At 39.8% G+C, this 20,159-nt stretch overlaps 1 protein-coding gene across 2 annotated transcripts in view; it reads right to left on the minus strand.

Annotated features, from left to right (window-relative positions):
• Positions 1 to 20,159, minus strand: part of SLC25A13 (solute carrier family 25 member 13) — a 240,578-nt gene that overhangs the window by 117,075 nt on the left and 103,344 nt on the right. The window lies entirely within an intron of this gene.

The following is a 20,159-nucleotide window of genomic DNA, read 5'->3' on the forward strand; positions in this document are numbered from 1 at the left end:
ACTTGGCAGACCTGTAACTAAGTTAAGAATTAGAAGAACTCCCTGGTCTAAAACACAGGACCCTAAAATCTAACCCAGGTTGAGGTCATATGTGCAAAGAAGCAAATCTAAATGTAGCTCTAGAATATATACTTAGTACTACATTTTAGTGCTGCTAGAATACATAAAAATCCTGTTGCTGTCAAGTTTATGCTCACTCATAGAAGCCCTGTAGGACAGAGTAGAACTGCCCCATAGGGTTTCTGAGGCTGTAATCTTTATAGAAGCAGACTGCCACATCTTTCTCGTGCAGAGTGTCTGGTGGGTTCTAACCTTTGACCTTTCAGTTAGCAGCTGAGTACTTAACCACTGTGCCACCAGGGTACTAAATTCACATTCTAGTGCTACAGTTATATATGACATTTAGAGTAATATTTTTCTGAGCTCAGCATCTCCTCCTGAAAGTGAAAACAAATTAGAATGCTTCTTTCTCAAAGGAATGTATAATCATTACTATTTTAGTTTATGCCAAACGAGTTATGTTTAGAAGGCCTATAGTTCCCATACCTACTTATAATGAGGCAAGAATCCTTTATTTGTGGGTCTCTGCTTTCTCCACAAACATGCATAGTTTAAAAGTCCGCTGATATATATATTTTTTAAAGATCATAAAAAGACAATTACAAAGCACTAGTTGTTTCTGTCCTAAAGTCAACCTCAAAAAGTCAACTAATTTTCCCTAATAAATTTCCCAGGCTGCAGAGGATGGCTGTATTGAAAAGTTAGGAGTTTTAAAAGCTGGGTCATAAATGGTATGATATTGTATATAGAAAACTCTGAGGAGTCCACTAAAAAACTTTTAGAACTAATGACCAAAGTTGGAGGATACAAGATCAACATATAAAAATCAACTGTATTTCTACACACCTGAAACAAACAATCTGAAAATGAAATTAAGAAAACAATTCCATTACAATAGCATCAAAAAAAGTAAAATACTTGGGAATAAATTTAACAAAACAAATGCAAAAAACTATACTCTGAAAATTACAAAACATTATTGAGAGAAATCAGCCCTAAAGGGCACAGGTTTCTCGTTGGGGTAATGAAAGTGTTTTAAACTGACTGCACAATTCTGTGGCTATATTAAAGCCACTGAAGTGTATACTTTAAATGAATGAGTTATATGGTATGAGAGTTGTATCTCAATAAAAGTGCTTTTAAAAAAGCTGAGACATATCACCAAAGAAGATATACAAATGGCCAACAAGCACATGAAAAGATGCTCAATGCCATTAGTCAGGAGGGAAATGCAAATCAGCACCATAATGAGATACCACTTCATCTCCACTAGGGATGGCTATGATCAGAAAAACAGAAAACAAGTGTTGGCAAGGATGTAGAGAAATGGAAGCCTCATCCATTGCTAGTGCGATTGTAAAATAGTATAGCTGCTGTGGAAAACAGTTTGGCAATTCCTGAAAAAGTTAAACATGTAATTACCATAATAAAAACCCAGTGCCATCAAGTCGATTCCGACTCAAAGCGACCCCGTAGGACAGAGTAGAACTACCCCGTAGAGTTACCATATAACCCAACAATTTCTCTTCTAGGTATATACCCAAAAGAGACAAAAACAGGAACACAAACAGATTACTTGTAAACCAATGTTCATTGCAGCACTATTGACAACAGCCAAAAGATGGAAACAACCTAAATGTCCACCAACAGATAAATGGATAAACAAAATGTGGTATATACATACACTGGAATATTACTCAGCAATAAATAGAAAAGAGGTTTGATACATGGATGAATTTTGAAAACATTATGCTGAGTGAAATAAGTCAGACACAAAGGAACAAATATTACACAATCCCTCTTATATAATATACCTAGAATAGGCAAATGCATAGAGACCAAAGTTTATTAGTAGTTACCAGAGGCAGGAGGGAGGGGGGAAAAAGGAAAGTCATTGTTTGGGGGCAGTGAATTTCCAGTAAGAGTGGCAGAAAAATTTAGAAATGAATAGTGGTGATGGCTGAACAAACTCAATGAATGTAATTGATGTCACTGAATTGTACATGTAAAAATGTTGAAACGGCAAATATTTTGTCGTATATATTTTTACCACAATTTAAAATTAAAAAAAAAAAAGCAGAGACCATCAACTCTATCTCTTACTAACGAGTGATAGCAGGCATTTGCTGGCATTACTTATTCTGTCTCAATTCTCTCAATCTGTAAAATGGGGATAAAATATTTTAAAGGGTTATTCTAGAGTTAACTGTGCCTACCACATGTTCTGAACATAGTAGGTGACTAATAATATGGTAAAACTCCAAAATCTAAATTATAATGAAAATTGTTATCTTAATTAAAATGAAAATTGTTACCTGGGCACCAAATATTTATGGATGATACCCCCCCCCAAAAAAAAATCAGGCATAGTGTTATCTGGCAATATCACAGCTTATACATTTCTCAAAAAACCAATAGTTTTCATTAAATATTTAACATCCATCCTTCCCTTAGCTCACATATTAAAATTTTGAATGAAAAGTGATTAAAAACTAAGTAATTTTCTATTATGTTTCTGAAAGTACGAAATTAAGAAAGATTAAGAACCTCCACTCTTCGCTCTGAAGATCTTTCAGATACTAGAAATATTTAATTGGCAAATTACTCGCACATGCCATTAAGTGGTTAGACTGAATTTGTTTTTACAAATTCTATGGGCCCTTACTCCATAACCTCCACCACACTATAATCTGAAATCATCAAGGTCTTCACTTATGCAAATTCCAACTTTGTACGTTTTTGTTTCCATACAGAATAACTAAATTAATGTACTTTAATTTCTAAAAGATTCACTTTTTGAAGCTGCAAATCAATGAAAATGAGTTTCCCATTAAAATAAAAAAGATTCATCAAGCCACATTATTTGAAACACTCAACCATAATATCTCTCATAGGTTCTAAAAATTCCATTAATACAATAAACACAAAGGGGGTATTTTTGTTAAACACGAAAGTAACCCCTCTCGCGGGCAAAGGGAGGGCTGCTGGGCGGCCACACTTTATCTCAGAACGGCTTCACAGGGGCACTTTCTAATGCATGCCAAATCCTCAAAGAAAGTTGCGGTTTTGCTATAAGGAAAATAATATTCCATCCTGCTGATACGGTTAACAACAGCTTATATGGCCATCGTCTTTTAAGCAGCGAGCAAACGACAAATTGTTGAATTCGTAAGTTAAATAACATAATGGAGTTAAGTGGATGCAGACCTTCACTACTGCCATATGCTCCAATATCAAGGTTGCCATTTCAAACCCTTTTGACAAGTGCCTTTTTATATTAATCACAGTTAAGGGTCTGAAGAGGAAAGAAGTATTCTGGCTACAATTCAGACTTGCTCAAGGAAGTTCTAGGGGGAAAATGGGTGCCATTAAAACAGGGTAAGTACAGAAGATGTACTTCACACTTGCAGCCCCTCTTATTAAAACTGAGTTCTCTATAAGCCCCAGTAAACTCCTTTGTTATTATTATTCTGTACATGTAGGTACAGTGATGTTAAGTATCTTTCAAAAACTAAGCACACATACAGACACACCACTCACATACACAGGCAAGCTAAGCTGAATATTACATTGAAGCCATATACGGTATAAAAAAAAAACAAACAAAAAACTTATTGCCGACGAGTCGATTCCAAGTCATAGCGAACCTATAGGACAGGGCAGAACTGCCCCATAGGGTTTCCAAGGAGTGGCTGGTAGATTTGAACTGCTGACCTTTTGGTTAGCAGCCAAGCTCTTAATCACCGTAAAACCAAACCAAAGCAAACCCACTGTTGTTGAGTCGATTCTGACTCATAGCGACCCTATAGTACAGAGTAGAACTGCCCCATAGTTTCCAAGGAGCGCCTGGCGGATTTGAACTGCTGACCCTTTGATTAGCAGCCATAGCACTTAACCACTATGCCACCAGGGTTTCCACTACACCACCAGGGTTCCCTTAATCACTGTAGGTGTATGTAAATTTTAGGGCTAATTTAAAACTCTTCCAGTTCTGTACCTACAGAGCGATGGAACTACCCCAATTTGAGGTCGTGTGGCATCCTGGAAAGAATACTCCTTCAAGTACCAGAAGCCAGAGCTGTGGTTCCTATGAACCCAGTCACTTCCCCCTCTGGGCGTGTCTCCTCACCCATGGAAGGGGGGGGAAACCTTTGCTGTTGACTCGATCCTGACTTACAGTAACCCTGTGGACAGAGTAGAACTGCCCCCACAGAGTTTCCAAGGAGTGCCTGGTGGATCTAAACTACTGACCTTCTGATTAAGCACCCTTAGCACTTAACCACTATGCCACCAGGGTTCCCTCACCCATGAAAGGAAGCCAAAAACTAGACCAGCCATTTATTGTCCAATAACAGCGAGAACCGTGTTCCCTTGGAGAGCTTGTTCAAAATATATTCCTCCAAGCCCTGCGCCCAAAGATTTTGATTCAGGAGATTTGACATGCAGCCATGGAGTCCAGCGTTGTAACAAATACCTTCATGTTAATACAATGAGAAATGATCTGCCTTATTGACAAGAATCCCTCCTATTCTAAAATCTGATGGATCTATAAATTCTCAAGATTGATGCACTATTTAAGCCATCATAGTGAATGCCGGCTAATAGGAAAAAAAGAAAGGTAAATGCAGGCAGGTATTTAGTATCAGATATTAACTGTCTAACATGCATCAACTAAATCAATGGATGTATAGGGGTATTTGGTATCAGATGTTAACTCATACATGCATCAACTAAATCAATGGCAGGAAAGCAAACTGAAATGTTTTCAATCTAGTGGAAAAAGTATTTTTACCTGGTAGAAAAAATCATTAGGAGTCTTTCCCAGTATCAAAAGTTGGTCACTTAAAAATGGTATGTGGAGGCATATACCAGACAGTGGTCACTCTCTGGATGTATACCAAAAACCAAACCCACTGCCGTCGAGTCAATTCCGACTCATAGCGACCCTATAGGACAGAGCAGAACTGCCCCATAGAGTTTCCAAGGAGTGCCTGGCGGATTCGAACTGCCAACCTCTTGGTTAGCAGCTGTAGCACTTAACTACTACACCACCAGGGTTTCCCTCTGGATATATAGGGGTTTTTTTTAGTCATCTGTTGTGTTATTACCTTTCACTACCACTGCAGAAAAACACAACCAAAAAACTTCCCCTCTTCGAAATCCTTAAAGCAGTACAAAGGCTCTTAATTCATTCTCTAAATGCAAGTGTAACATCTATATTGTTTTTAAAAGTCAATTTCCTATGCTAGTTTGCTTAGACGGATGTTATCAAAAATAATTTCTTGCAAAAGCATTAGCATACATTTAACCCTACTTAAATGCTTCAAAAGCAGATGTACTACAAATGTACACCCACAGTGATCCCATATTAGTATAAAACTGTTTTATTTCAATTAAAATGTCTAACTATCCACCCCCAACATACACCTAAACTGTAATTTTCTCTGAGAACTTCCAATATGTTCTTGATTTTGTTTCCTTTATCAACCTATCAGAGCAAACTCTGCCTTGCAAGTGTTGGAAGAAATCAAGTCATTAGCAGCAAGATTACAGCAAATTTTCCAATTTAGAAAAACTGTATTTTTATCTCTCTCTCGTACTGAAAGAATAATGGTATAATTTTACTATTTTTAAATGAGCAGTACAGTTTAAAATAGGCGAATTTTCTCGATGCTCCAAGTTCTAGAACTAGCTTTTCGCTTTTCGTGTTCTCTTCTCCCTTCATCTTTTACTTAGACACACACACACACACACACACACACACACACACACACACGAGAGACAGAGAGAGAGGGAGAGAGGGAGACGGAGAGAGAGAGGGAGAGAGAGAGAACCAAGTCTCTCCACACCCTGACAGTCTTCTAAAGAATGCTTAACCTTCAGGCAGCAGTTAACTAAGGAGTGGCTTCACAGGGTTATTGTCATTTACTCTCCAATTGACATTCTTCCGCCTTCTCAACAGGCCTGCCCTTTTTTTTACCCTCCCCATTTTAAGAACGGAGTGATGAAGTAGCAAAAAGTACAATATTTTAGTCATCTGAGCATGGACAATTCTCAAATTATCTCACCAACTGGAAGTGCTCTCTGATACTACTATCTTTCAAAATTGAAGCCATTACGGTCAATCGTGCAAATCCGCATTTAGCTTTTTGTAAATAATGGATTTTTGACCCAATGAACTGGAACAGCTTCTGAACAGTCTCTAGGGTTTCTGACAAGATATTCAGTACCCAGGCATGCCACAATTCTTATCAATGTTGGGATTGTTTACTTTCAAAACTCACACTGTTCTTATCTGAAATTCTTATTTAGTTTTGGAGTGTGTGTGTGTATAAGAAGATATACTCAGATCCAAAAATAAAATAAAATCTACTGTAGGACAATATGCTTCTTTCAGCAAAATATTTTTGTGAAACCACACACACACAAAAAAACCTTATCTGTGCCTGCATTTTCAGTCCCCCAAATATTAACAGAAAACTTCCACCAAATAATGCCCCCTTCTGACTCAACCATTTTTCTTCTCATCTTTTTTGAGTATTTCATTTTCCAGGTGTCTTTACAAAGATAATAATGAACAATCTCCTTCCCAGTAAGCTTAAAAAATTATGGCTGAAGGTTTGTCCTCTTCTAGTCCAATCCTGGCATTCCTTGGGCTTTTTATATTTAACGTGAAATTTGAGTGTTCATCTTCAGAACTCATCATTTCCATACTTTTGGTTCTCATCATTTTCTGTTATCTAAATAAAAATGACCGAAGTGGTTTGTTTCCACACATTTCTTCATGCCATGTGGCATGTCTGTTTTCCCATAGCACACTAACTTCGTTTTTTGTCACAGCAGGTGTGTCTGGACAAAATCTAACTGTGAACCTAGAAATGGACCCTATCAACAACAATGTACAGGTCAGAGAATTAACTAGCTGAGAAGGACCTTAGAATTTGCCTTGTTCGTTCTGTAGATTTTGTTTAGGTGTCACACACAAAAGAAAGGTCCTGTTCAAATGAGTCTGATAAATGTTAATTTAAACAGTTATAAACAGGTAGTTTCCAGATTACGAGCGAGTTCCGTTCCTAAATCTGCCTTTAAGCTGAATTTGTATGCAAGTTGGAACAGTTAGGTATGGTTCGTATCTAACATCAGTTAGTCAAATGTTTGTTTTAGTATATAGTGTACCTTTCTATGCATTAAAAATATTAAAGAAACACTTCCAAATACATTAAAACTTAATAATATAGTAAAAATAATGTTTTAATGAGCATCACAAAGTATTACAAGTCATCCTATGAACCTTGTATTTTTAACATAATAGATTTTATGGGAGTTGGTTTAACTATGGGTTGTACATAAGTTGGATGTTTGTAACCCTGGGACTGACTGCCTATAGATTTACTTTCTGTGGGTCTTCACAGAGCCTTGATATACTAAAAATTTTAAGCTTTATGATTTTCTATTTTGTTCTTCCTAGTTGTTGTAAAGTTAGTTCTCACTTATCAGGACCCCATTAATGTCCGAGTAGAACTGTGCTCCATGGGACTTTTGAGGGCTGGTATCTTGGACGTAGATTGCCAGGCTTTTCTGCTGAGGTGCCTCTAGGTGGACTTGAACCTACAAAGTTTCGGCTGGCAGCAAGTATGTTAACCATTCGCACCGCCCAGGGACTCAATTTTCTACTAGGAGAGAGCCTTTTTCACAGAACACTTATTAACAGAAACAGTAGACACTACTCCAAAGGAGCTAAACTTGCAATATCTTTCAATAGTGAAAATTAAAGGATAAAAGGGCACTGTAGTTCCCAGTAAAAAGGCAAAGCTGGGCTAGTTTCTTCTGGACTCCAGTCCAAATGACCAAGCTGAAGTAGCAAAGCTGTTGAGGTTTCCCAGTGTGGCACAAGGTGTGGACTAGCTTCTTCCATTCCGGACCTCATGAAGACGGAACAAATTCCCTTTCAGAGATTTTGTTAGACAGCCAACCAATGGCTCTTAATCTATTTTTTCTAATTCATTAATGGCTCTGTATTTATTTCAGTTATAGAAAAAAAAAAAGGCTTTTTAAACCTGTTTTTAGTATTACACGATGGATTGTTTGGATATATTTCTTTGCCTTCAAAATCAGAAGGGACCCAAAGACTGATAATTATTTTATTTTTAAGTTACACAAAAACAGTTCCACAATCAATTTTTTTACAATAATTCTAGAAAAATCTTAAGTACAATATATATTTACTAGTTCAACAGCCTCTCTATAAAAAGCAGTTTTTGCCTTTTAGTAGATCACTGATCCCTTTGCGATTGATTTAAAGCTGTGCAATCTCTCTCCAAAAAATGCCCAGCTAATGTTACAAACAACTGTGGCAATCCATGGAGTCCTGACACTTTTCTAGGACACACACGCACACACACACCCACGCACATACCATCATTACCACCACCAACAGTATCTGGATAATGAAATTGAGTCCTTATGTTCATATACTAGGAATGATAACTTTAAACTTGCATATAAAACTTATGTCATGAAATTTTGTTCACTGTAATCCAAAATTCAGAGAAGACAAGAGGAAGAGAAAGACATGTAATGAAAAAAATAGATTTTAACCAAGGGAGATGCTATGGTATAATACTTATGCTACAGGATTTTTAGAGGGTCAAATTGTAACTTTCATGAGACAAAAATAGGATTGGTGTCTTACACTACTGACTTATCTGACTCAGCGTTTTGTTTTCAAGGTTCACCTATATTGTGGCATGTATCTATTGAACAAGACTATTAATGTTGCCTATTACAGATACAACTGAAGGAATATCAATAAACAGGAATATGTACATAGTCAAGATAATGTCTTCAATCAGCATCATGAAATGATGTGCCACATATTTCACATTAACACTTTCATTAAATACACGAACACACACTGTTTCTTAAAACTGGCTATGAAAATGTTTTGCTACGCAGCATCATTAATTAAAAAAGTTGGTAACATCAAAGTGTTTGGAAAACTACCCTTCACATTGTGTCTGCCCCAACATGCTCAAACGCCAGGTAAATCCTTTTAAACCGAACTTTTCATTCCTCCACTCACAAAATGGGGATGACTACCTGCTTGCTTCACGAACACACTGTGAAGACTAAATGATCACAGGCATGTTGTCCCTAGCTTTGCTCACTCCAATCAATGCAACAAAAAATTATTTGCAAGCATCACTTTGACTCTGTCCTTGTCCTCCAAGTAAACCTATGGTGGTTCCCACTTGCCTTAAAAAAAAAAAAAAAATTACTGTGGTAAAATATATATAACAAAGTTTGGCAGTCGTCATGGACTGAATTATGTCCCCCCAAAAATATATGTACCAACTTGGTTAGGCCATGATTCCCAGTATTGTGTGGTTGTCCTCCATTTTGTGATTGTAATTTTATGTTGAAAGGATTAGGGTGGGATTGTAACATCACCCTTACTCAGGTCACCTCCCTGATCCAAGGTAAAGGAGTTTCCCTGGGGTGTGGCCTGCACCACCTTTTATCTCACAAGAGATAAAGGGAAAGGGAAAGGGAAAGGGAAAGGGAAAGGGAAAGGGAAAGGGAAGCAAGCAGAGAGTTGGGGACCTCGTACCACCAAGAAAGCGGCACCAGGAGCAGAGTACATCTTTTGGACACAGGGTCCCTGTGCCTGAGATGCTCCTCGAACAGAGGCAGCCTTCCTCCAGAGCTGACAGAGAGAGAAAGCCTTCCCCTGGAGCTGATGCCTTGAATTTGGACTTTAACCTACTACACTGTGAGGAAATAAATTTCTCTTTGTCAAAGCCATCCACTTGTGGTATTTCTGTTACGGCAGCACTAGATGACTAAGACAACAGTTTAACTCATCAGTACCATGTTCTGCTACTACCATCACTATCCATTTCCACAAGTTTTACATCGCCCCAAAGAGAAATACAGTACCCCTTCACCAATAACTCCCGTTCCCTCCTTTCCCCACCCCCTGGTAACCAGTAATAAATTTTGGACTCTATACATTTGCCTATTCTACATGTTTCATATAAGTGGGATCATATAGTATTTGCCTTTTTGTGTCTGACTTAATTCACTCAGCATAATATTTCCAAGGTTCATCCATGTTGTAGCATATATCAGAATTTAATTTCTTTTTATGGCAGAATACCATTCCAGTGTATGGAAAACTTAGCATCAGATATTGGTGATGGTCGCACAATATGACTGATGTAATTGGTCTCACTGGGAAAAACGCTAAATTGGCAAATGTCTTATCTATATGAAGCCCTGCTGGCAAAGGTCTTAAGAGCTACAATGAGCTATGAATGCTAACCAAAAGGGTGGCAGTTTGAATCCACCAGTTGCTCCCTGGAAATCCTGCAGAGCAGTTCTACTCTGGCCTATAGGGTCGCTATGAGTTGCAATAAACTCTATGGCAATGGGTAACATCTGATATATCCTGAAACCAGTGTGGGTTGACACATACCCACTTCCATTATGAAGGGCTCACTAGATGGCTCATGAGTATAAACACCACCAGAGGGAGGCAGTATGGCACAGTGAATCAGAGTCAGCGGAATCAAGCTGCCATCCTGGCTCCACATATACAACTCTGCGGCTGTGCCCAAGTTACTAAACCTCTCCATACCCATTTCCTCATCAGAAAAAAAATATAATAGTATCAATCTTCTAAAGTTATGAGGATTAAATAATAAATTACATGTGCAGTGCTTAGCCCAGTGGTTGGTATGTAAAAAAAAAAAAAAAATGCAGTAAGTGATCAACAAATTTAAAGATATCTAAAAATGATGGTCACTTTCCTTCTCTCATGAGAGTATGCAACACATCTTTGTAGCAGAATAAGCTCAATGGGTACTACCTGGTCCTTCTTGCTTTCTTTTGACCCTCCTCTTATTCCACAACCAGTTGGGAGCCAACTCATATAGATTCATTTTAAGAAATGGCCCTGGAGGGGTCCAGAGACATAGCTCTAGTACAAGCATTCATGACCTTGATTGATGTGGAATCTCCCAAGTGACCACCACCACCAGACCCCCATAGCTCCAATTCTTCCTGAGATACACAGTCCATATCATGCCACCTCAGTGTTTACAAATCTTCAGTCCCTCCTCAAGGTTTGCTCAGAGAGCCTCCATCCCTGTCTACCAAAAAAAAAAAGTTACCCTATTTTACAGTATAGATAGTATACCCTGACATCACACTGTATTTTATTTGTTTCCAGCCTGTTACCCTAAAATATAAAGAAGCAAGGAATTTTTTAGTCTTATTTGCTGCTATCTCCAGTCCTACATTGTAGTAAGCATTCAAGACATACCTCTAGTTTTGCTTATTTTCTTGATACTCTCATCCAGTTCAATGGCTTTAAACACCAATTGCTGATAATTCACAAATTTTTCTCTCCCAAATTCCACACTCATATAGCTAAGTGCCTATGTGACACCCTTACTTAAATATCCAATACATATCAAACTAACACTTCCAAAAGGGAGCTCCTGTTCTTCCCTAGCCTCTAAAACCAAACCTGCAGTCCTCCCCATCTCAGCTGATAACAGCTTCACAGTTCCAACTGATCTGGCCAAAGACTTTGGAGTCATTCTTGGCTCCTCTCTCTCATATACTCCACATCCAATCCATCAGAAAACTCTTGACTCTCCATTTAAATTATAGCCAGAAGTTAACCAATTCTCCCCATCTCCACTTCTTTCCCCACCCACCCTGATCCAAACCACCTTCATCTTTCAACTGGATTATTGCTGTTCTCTGTTGTTCTACCCTGGCCTCTCTATGGCCCATTCTCAACACAACAGTCAGAGTGATACTGTTAAAACATAAACCAGATCATGTCACTGCTCAGCTCAAAACCCTGCAATGGCTCCCTAGTTCCCTTACAGTAAAGGTGAAGTCCTTGCCTTGGCCTACAGGGCCCTACCTGATGAGATCCATTACCTCCCTGAGCTCTTCTCTTATGGGGTTCCCTCAGCCTTATTCAGCCTTGCTGTTCCTCGAAAGTACCAAGCACATTCAGCCTTAGAACCTGGGCAATGGCCATTCCTTCTCCCTGGGACAGTTACCCTCCTCCCTCATCCCCATATCTATATGGCAAGTCCCTTTACCGTTTTCAAATTTTTGCTCAAAAGTCACTTTCTCAATGAAGCCAATCCTGAATACTCCATTTAAGATAGCAGCTCATTCCCACATCTGTTTCACTACTCTTAACCCCTCTTACCATGCTCTACTTATTTCTTCCATTATCACTTATCGCCGAACTATATAATTTGCATATTCATTCTGTTTATTGTTTATTGTGTTTCCTCTGTTAGAATGTAAGCCCCATGAGAGAGAAAATCTTTGTTTTACTTACTGGCGTATCCCAAATGACTAGAACAGCCTTGGCACATAATAGTTGCTCAATAAATATCTGCTGAATTAATTAATTTGCTAGATTAAGGAACAGATTAATTTGTTGAATTAATTAAAGAATTAACTGATTAACCTCTTTCTCTAGATATTCAAGGTCATCTTCAACAGGACACCAATCTACCTTTACAATTTCATCTTGCCCTCTTCCCCTAAAATTTCCATATACTGAATTCCCTATGAGGCCTTGAACACATCCCCCCCAACAACCCTCCACTCTAACTAAGCATTTGTTCACTTGGTCTACTCTACTCCAAACCCTCTTCTCTCCACCTCACTTCCAGGGTACATTTTGAATGTTAATACCTGTTTGTGTGACTTTTGGTGCCTTTTGTAAACTTCTTTCATATTCCAGGAGGATAGTCTCCTTCTTTAAAGATGGACCTGGGTCTTACTTACCTTTGGATGCAGGCAACACCTAGTGCAGTATCTTACACAGAATAGGTAACTGGTAAAGATGCTGATTAAATCACTTGACAGATGGGGAAAGGGCCAATCGCTGTCAAAGCGTGGCGTGGTCACATGCTTACTGACCCAGATCCTGGTGCCCAACCCTGTTCTCTTTTCACACTACCACTTCATCTACGTCACTCTACGCCCACAATCTGGCTTTGTATTCCATGGTGGCAGACAGCCCCAAATTCCTACTCCAAAGCAGCTGTGGGTACCCCTCATTCTGCTGCAGTGGGACTCTGACTTGAGGACTTCAGAGAAGAGTTGGAGGTGCCACAGCATAATCCCCACAAGCAATAAGCACGAAGGTGAACTGCCGGCCCCACTTGAGTCATGAAGAAGGCTTCCCTCAACCTCAAGTCCTTATCTTATGCAATTCCCTGGTCCATGCACCCAGGGTATGGGTCTCAGAAGTAAGGCAGCTAAGGGCCCACACCTTGGAGTCAGGCCTCACTGGATTCCAATCTAAGTTCCTCCCATGACTGTGATTAGCTGTGGGAACTTAGACTTTTATGAATTTTTGGTCCTCATTTTTCTCATCTGTAATAGGGACAAAAGCACCACCTCGTATGGTTGTTATGAGGATTAAACACTATATGAGGAGGCGGGGGCAAGATGGTGGAATAGACAGATGCTTCCAGCAAGCCTTCTTACAACAAAGACCCAAAAAAACAAGTGAAACGAATATATTTATGATGGTCTAGGAGCCCTGAACATCAAAAGCAAAATTAGAAAATGAACTGGAGGCAGGAGGACGAAGACATGGTTCAGGAGCTCAGAGGAGTTACTGGACCTGAATCGCGGAGAGCCCTCAGACACCATTCCCAGGAGCGGTTGCAGCCGGCTGATACTAACATTCCACTGCAGTTTCCTCAGGGAGAAGCAGCCAGCCATATAGCCTACTAACACCTCCGGAACCAGAGAAGAATGGTACTCTTGGCAAAAGCTGAGTACTTGCATATATTTTACAGCACCCTCCTCCTCCCAAACCAGCTTCAGTGGCTGTTGATTTCCCTGGACCTGAGATAGGCCCTGTTGAGCACCTAGAGCCAACTTCCTGGCCTTGGAAAAGGAATAAATTTGTAATTAGGGGAAAAGATAATTTGCCAGCTCCACTAACCGGGGAGCTCAGGACAGAAGCAGCTCCTGCCCAGGCATAAATAGTCCGTGGACTCTGAGTGCCTTTCCCCCATGCATGGACCTGTGTGGGCCTATTTCAGGAGAATAGGCCCTTGTTGGCAGACTACAACTGTTTCAGCTGTGCAGTGAAGAGGTGGGTGTTTGATGTTTGACACCGCTTTGACTATTAAACAGGTTCCTCACCTAGCAACATCAGGGGACTAAGGACTGATGGCTCCTCTTGGGTCACACAGCCACCCATAACAGGGGTCCAAAGATAATGGTACCTCCCAGTTCTTACAACCAAAAACAATGGGTGCCCATGGTCCATCTGCAGAACCCACCCACCTGTACATTCTAGGGGACAGGGACATGCTTTCTTCAGAGACACTTGGGGGATGATTCTCAGCCCCCTGTCTTGTTCAGAGTGTGAACCCTTGCTACAACCAGATACCAGTACCTATGCCAATCATCCTTGCTCCTCTAAGACTGTAGGGCAGAGCCTGTACCACATACTTGATGATCACCTACCTGGACACCTGAGCTGAATTCAGGTAAGAAAAGTGAATGGACTCCGAGACTGATATACCTGATAACAGCTCTAGCCATCTGGGGAACAGGATGTCAGTGCTCCAAAGGCAAAAATAATCAAGCTAGCTCACACTAGCAATCCATTTGGGCATATGAAAACAAAACAAAGCAAGAAGGTACGATACAGTAAGCAAACATAAAATAAACTAGTACGACAACTTATAGATGGCTAGGAGACAACAGTCAATAACAAGTCACTTAAAGAAAAAGGCCATGATTGCCTCAACAAGATCTCAGAACAAAGAATCAAGGGATCTTCTAGATGAAAGTGCCTTTCTGGAATTACTGGATGCAGAATACAAAATATTAATATACAGAACCCTTCAATACATCAGGAAGGAAATCAGGCAATACAAGAACAAGCCAAGGAACACACAGATAAAGCAGCTGAAGAAATTAAAAAGGTTATTAAGGAACATAATGAAAAATTTAATAAGCTGCAAGAATCCATAGGGAGACAGCAGTCAGAAATTCAGAAGATTAACAATAAAATTACAGAATTAGACAACTCAATAGAAAGTCAGAGGAGCAGAATTGAGCACATGGAAGGCAGAATTTCTGATCTTGAAGATAAAGCACTTGGCACCAATATATTTAAAGAAAAATCAGATAAAAGAAATTAAAAAAAATTAAGAAATCTTAAGAATCATGTGGGATTCTATCAAGAGAAATAACCTATGAGTGACTGGAGTACCAGAACAGGGAGGGATAACTGAAAATACAGAGAATTGCTCAAGATTTGTTGGCAGAAAACTTCACTGATATTATGAAAGATGAGAAGATATCTATCCAAGATGCTCACCGAACTCCATATAAGGTGGCTTTTAAAAGAAAGTCACCAAGACATATTATAATCACACTTGCCTAAACCAAAGATAAAGAGACAATTTTAAGGGCAGCTAGGGATAAACAAAAAGTCACCTACAAAGGAGGGTCAATAAGAATAAGCTTGGACTACTCTGCAGGGCATCATTAGTAATAACAAAAAAACAAGACAAAACCGAAGCCGTTGCCGTGGAGTCAATTCCAGACTCAGAGAGACCCTACAGGACAGAGTTGAACTGTCCCACAGTGTTTCCAAGGAGCTCCTGGTGGATTCGAATTGCAGATCTTTTGGTTAGCAGCCATAGCTCTTAACCACTATGCCACTAGGGTTTCCCGTTAGAAATCAGGGAAATAGAAATTAAAGCCACAATGAGGTATCATTAAAGGAAAAATGACTGATAATATCAAGTGTTGGCAGAGACATGGAATAACTGGAACTCTCATATACTGCTGGTTTGAGTGTAAACTGGTACAACCGTTTCAGGAAACTGACAACCTACTGAATGAAGCTAAATGTACAGATTTAGTATGATCCAGAAACAAGATGTTGAGCAAGAAACCAGACCTGAAGAGTACATTCTATAATGTTCTCTTTATATTAAGTTTAAAAACAGGCAAAACCAACTAACTGATGGTGATACACGTCAGTTGTTCCTGCTGAGGGTGGGATACAATATCTGGGAAGAGGCCTCTGGAGTGCTGGCAGCATTCTCTTTCTATTCGGATGGTAGTAAAACCGGTGTAAAAATTTATCGAGATGTACATTCACGATTTGTGCATTTTTCTAAATTCATATTATACTTCAAAAAGGCATACTTTAAAATGAAAGGTAAGTAAACAAATCACTATCATATAAACCAAACCCACTGCTGTCTAGTCGATTACCACTCATACCGACCCCATAGGACAGAGCAGAACTGCCCCCACTGGGTTTCCAATACTATAATCTTTATGGAATCAGGCTGTCTCATCTTCCTCCTGCAGAGCGGCTTGAAGGTTTGAACCGCTGACCTTTTGGTTAGCGGCATAGCGCTTTAACCACTGTTGCCATCAGGGCTCCTTACTGTCCGTAAAATAAGCTAAAAATTCAAATGAAAACATTTAGAATAAATATTTTTCTCTACGCATACATCACTGCAAACCATTAAATAGAATTTACAACTCACATGGATATCCCATTTTATACCTGTTGATATCTCAAAATGTACTCATAAACATCAGGTATGAAAAAAAGCATGGTAAAAGCAAGAATATTGGAGATAAATTTTCCCTCAAAGGAAATAGGAGACTATAATGAACTATATATCAAAGGAACAAGATTGGCCTAATCAAGATCTTTTCATTGTAGCAAACACAGGGAGAGATCCAGACCTGAAAATATGGTAAACATAAACAAGGCCTCAGAGAAAACAGGGCCTGATTTCACTGAAATGTGACCCTTGATTATCTGCCCCTTGCTCTGTCTGAGTTCTGTTTATCGTGTACCAGAATCAGTGCGAGTCAGGGCATGAACACGGGCTTGCTGACAAACATCGGTGCACACTGAACTGCTGCATCAAACAAAGTCTATGTAGAAACCCAATATGTAAACATAAGAGTAACTGTTCCCACTCTGGATGAAATGCAAGGCTGTGGGACACGGGGGCTCCAGAGGCCACTCACCAAGCCTTCCCTTGCAGCCCCAGGAAGGACCCAGATGAGCCTCTGCATAGTGTGAAAATGCTGCTCAGCCAATCTGGAAGGTAAAAACGGAGCTGCCTTTCTCTCTCCTCTCCATGTTTATCCCTCCCAAAGATGCACACAGAGGAAGACAACCTTCTGAAATGTGAAAGGGTCATTCTTGGGTGAAGAGTTTACATGGAACTCAGGAAGTAACCAGAGTAAAGAACGCCATTGGATGTATATCGAACATCCTCTTATGGACAGACTGCCCAGTTACAGATCTGGATTTTCATTCTCTTAATACTATGGGTGAGAAGAGACCCGGTTGAGCAATGGTTAAGTGCTTAGCTGCTGACTAAAATGTTGGCTGTTCAAACTCACCCAGCAGCTCCATGGGAGAAAGACCTGGTGATCTGCTCGCATAAAGATTACAACCAAAGAAACCCTATGGGCAGTTCTACTGTCACACGAGGTCGCTGTGAATTGAAATCAACAGCACCCAACGGTAACATCCCATGTGTTTATAAAACTAAGATTGGCTAGGTCAAGTCCTCTTTTCTGTCCAACTCCACTATGGGTTTCCCGGAAAACATGCTTAGTGCTAGCTCTTTTAAAGGTACCTATTTCTAAAGGTACACTCCTTAGGCTGCCACACCCCCACGATATTGTTTACTTGTTCATTTGGGTATCTGTTCTTCTATATACTATGTATTTCTCTTTCAGTTTAATCCTAAATAGATATCGATAGTTTAGAAAAGCCCAGACTACCTTTTATGACCACCCACAGGGTAAGGACCCTGGCAGTTCATCATAAACGTACACCGAGCATACTCTGTGCATGTTTTCGAGATAGACAAACTCTGAAACAAAATACCTGTGGAAGGCAGGGTACTGGAGGAAGGGACTGTACTTTATTCCACAACAGTCATATGCAACTAATGATGTAACACAACTGTTTTGCAATTGCTTTTTGCATGTGTTGAAGTTTTCAAACCCAAATATTAGCTCTTCGAAGTAAGAAAACTGGAGCTTCCTGTCTCTTAACTCCTCAGGGTCAGGATAGTATTCAACATACAGCAAATGGCCAGCAAATTATTGGCTAATCGGTCAGTGGTTAAAACTGCAAGTTAAAAATAAAGGGCTTCCCAAAGAACAAAGCACAACTCACACATGCCCACAAAAAGGAAATCCTTCTTCGATCTCTCAAGCCACTTCTTTTACTAATATCTTTATAAAGGTCTTTGTTTTCCAGATAGCACCTTTACAGGCAATAGATCTTTAATCTACACACAGCCCTGTAAGGTAGATATTATCTCAATTTTATAGATGAAGAAAACATGGTTCAGAAAGTTGACATTTCCTAACCACCAACCAATAAGCAGCTAGTAAGAAAAGCAAACGAAACTACCCAACTTTTCATCTTTCTACAACACACAGGTGATTCCTATCTCTCATAGCCTGTTTCTTCACTTACTCTTTTCTTTTAACACACTAGCACACACATCTCTCCCTGCGCCAATGAAAATCTCCTATTTATTTCCTCCACCAGGGCCAGTAGTGTGGTATGGCTGATGCTGACTGGCATCATTGCTGCTTGACACCCAGGAAGGGAAGACTGATCAGGATCAAGGAACACCTCTGAAGCCCATTCTTCAGTCCTCCCGTCTCCAACCCAGCTCTCCTGTTCCTCCTGTCCAGATTTCCTGGGGAAGGCAGGGAGATAAGAGAACGCTCCTGTGCTGACCCAAGCACCAGTCCAGTCAGCCGGCACTGAACACACGCAAATCTACAGGCTCTCTTTGTTCATCCCAGGAAAAAGCTATCATAATATTTTCATCAAACTGGCTTCTACTTCCAAAATCACTGCCACCGTAAGCTAGCTGCTCATGTATCACTTCAAGATTTTAATGGGGGCATTTTTTTACGTAATAAACTGGAACTGAAGTAAGAAGTTGATGTTGCATGGAAAAGTTGTGGTTACAGTGGCAGCTGAAAGGATTAAAGTGATGGGGGAAAAAAAACTAAAATTATCCCAAGGAGTTTTAAATATTAAACAATCCTCACAACATGTTAAAGGTAAGCATCTGAGCTTCTAGATGATATGAGACCAAACTAGGCAAATATATCATTTTTTGCATCTGCCCTAGCTGATCTAACTATAAATAATCTTGTCATGTCAAATGAGCATGGAGGGGTGGGTCTGAAGATTGGTAGCACAAATCTCCTACGCTGGAAGTGGTTAAGTGTACCCAAATCCAGAATCTATGCTCTATTACACAATCTGTATTTTCCTCACACCTGTATTTTTCCCCCACAATACATCAAATAAGACAAGCCCAGAGGTCAAATGCATTGAAAACTGAATGAAAACATTTAAAATAGGCACATTAACCATCCCCCGAAAGCACAATCCGTATGCCCAAGCCTGTTGCCACTGAGTCAATTCTGACTCATAGTGACCCTATATGACAGCGTAGAACTCCCCCATAGGGTTTCCAAGGAGCAGCTGGTGGATTCAAATTGTCAACCTTTTTGATTAGCAGCCAGTCTCTTAACCACCGTGCCACCAGGGCTGCCTATACCCAAGGGACTCTAAAATTCTTCACGGGCAATGTTACCACTGGTTTACAGGCACAGAACACATATGCTGGACACCACACATATAGTCCAAAGGAAACATGGTCATTTCTGTCAAAAATTATCTTCAGTAGCCAGTTTATTAAAAAAAAAAAAAAACTGTCCTACCACTTCCCGATCTTCCTCTTTTTCTAAGTGCTTAAAAGACTTGAGGGTTTTCTGGAGCTTTGCAGCTAATCCCCGTGAAAACATCTGCCTTTCCAAATAAAGAAAGGCAGCAGCACGGCCGGCACACAGCTATGTCGGAGCGTAATGTTTAGAAGAACCAGGTTCTTCCTGTACCACTAGGAACCACCATCTTGTGTGCTGCCTCGGTACTCAAACAACTCCATGAGGACCAGGTAAAGACAAGTAGTATCAGGTGTATGAGTAACTCTGTTCTC

This window comes from Loxodonta africana, chromosome 8, assembly GCF_030014295.1.
Source record: "Loxodonta africana isolate mLoxAfr1 chromosome 8, mLoxAfr1.hap2, whole genome shotgun sequence".
NCBI lineage: Eukaryota > Metazoa > Chordata > Mammalia > Proboscidea > Elephantidae > Loxodonta > Loxodonta africana.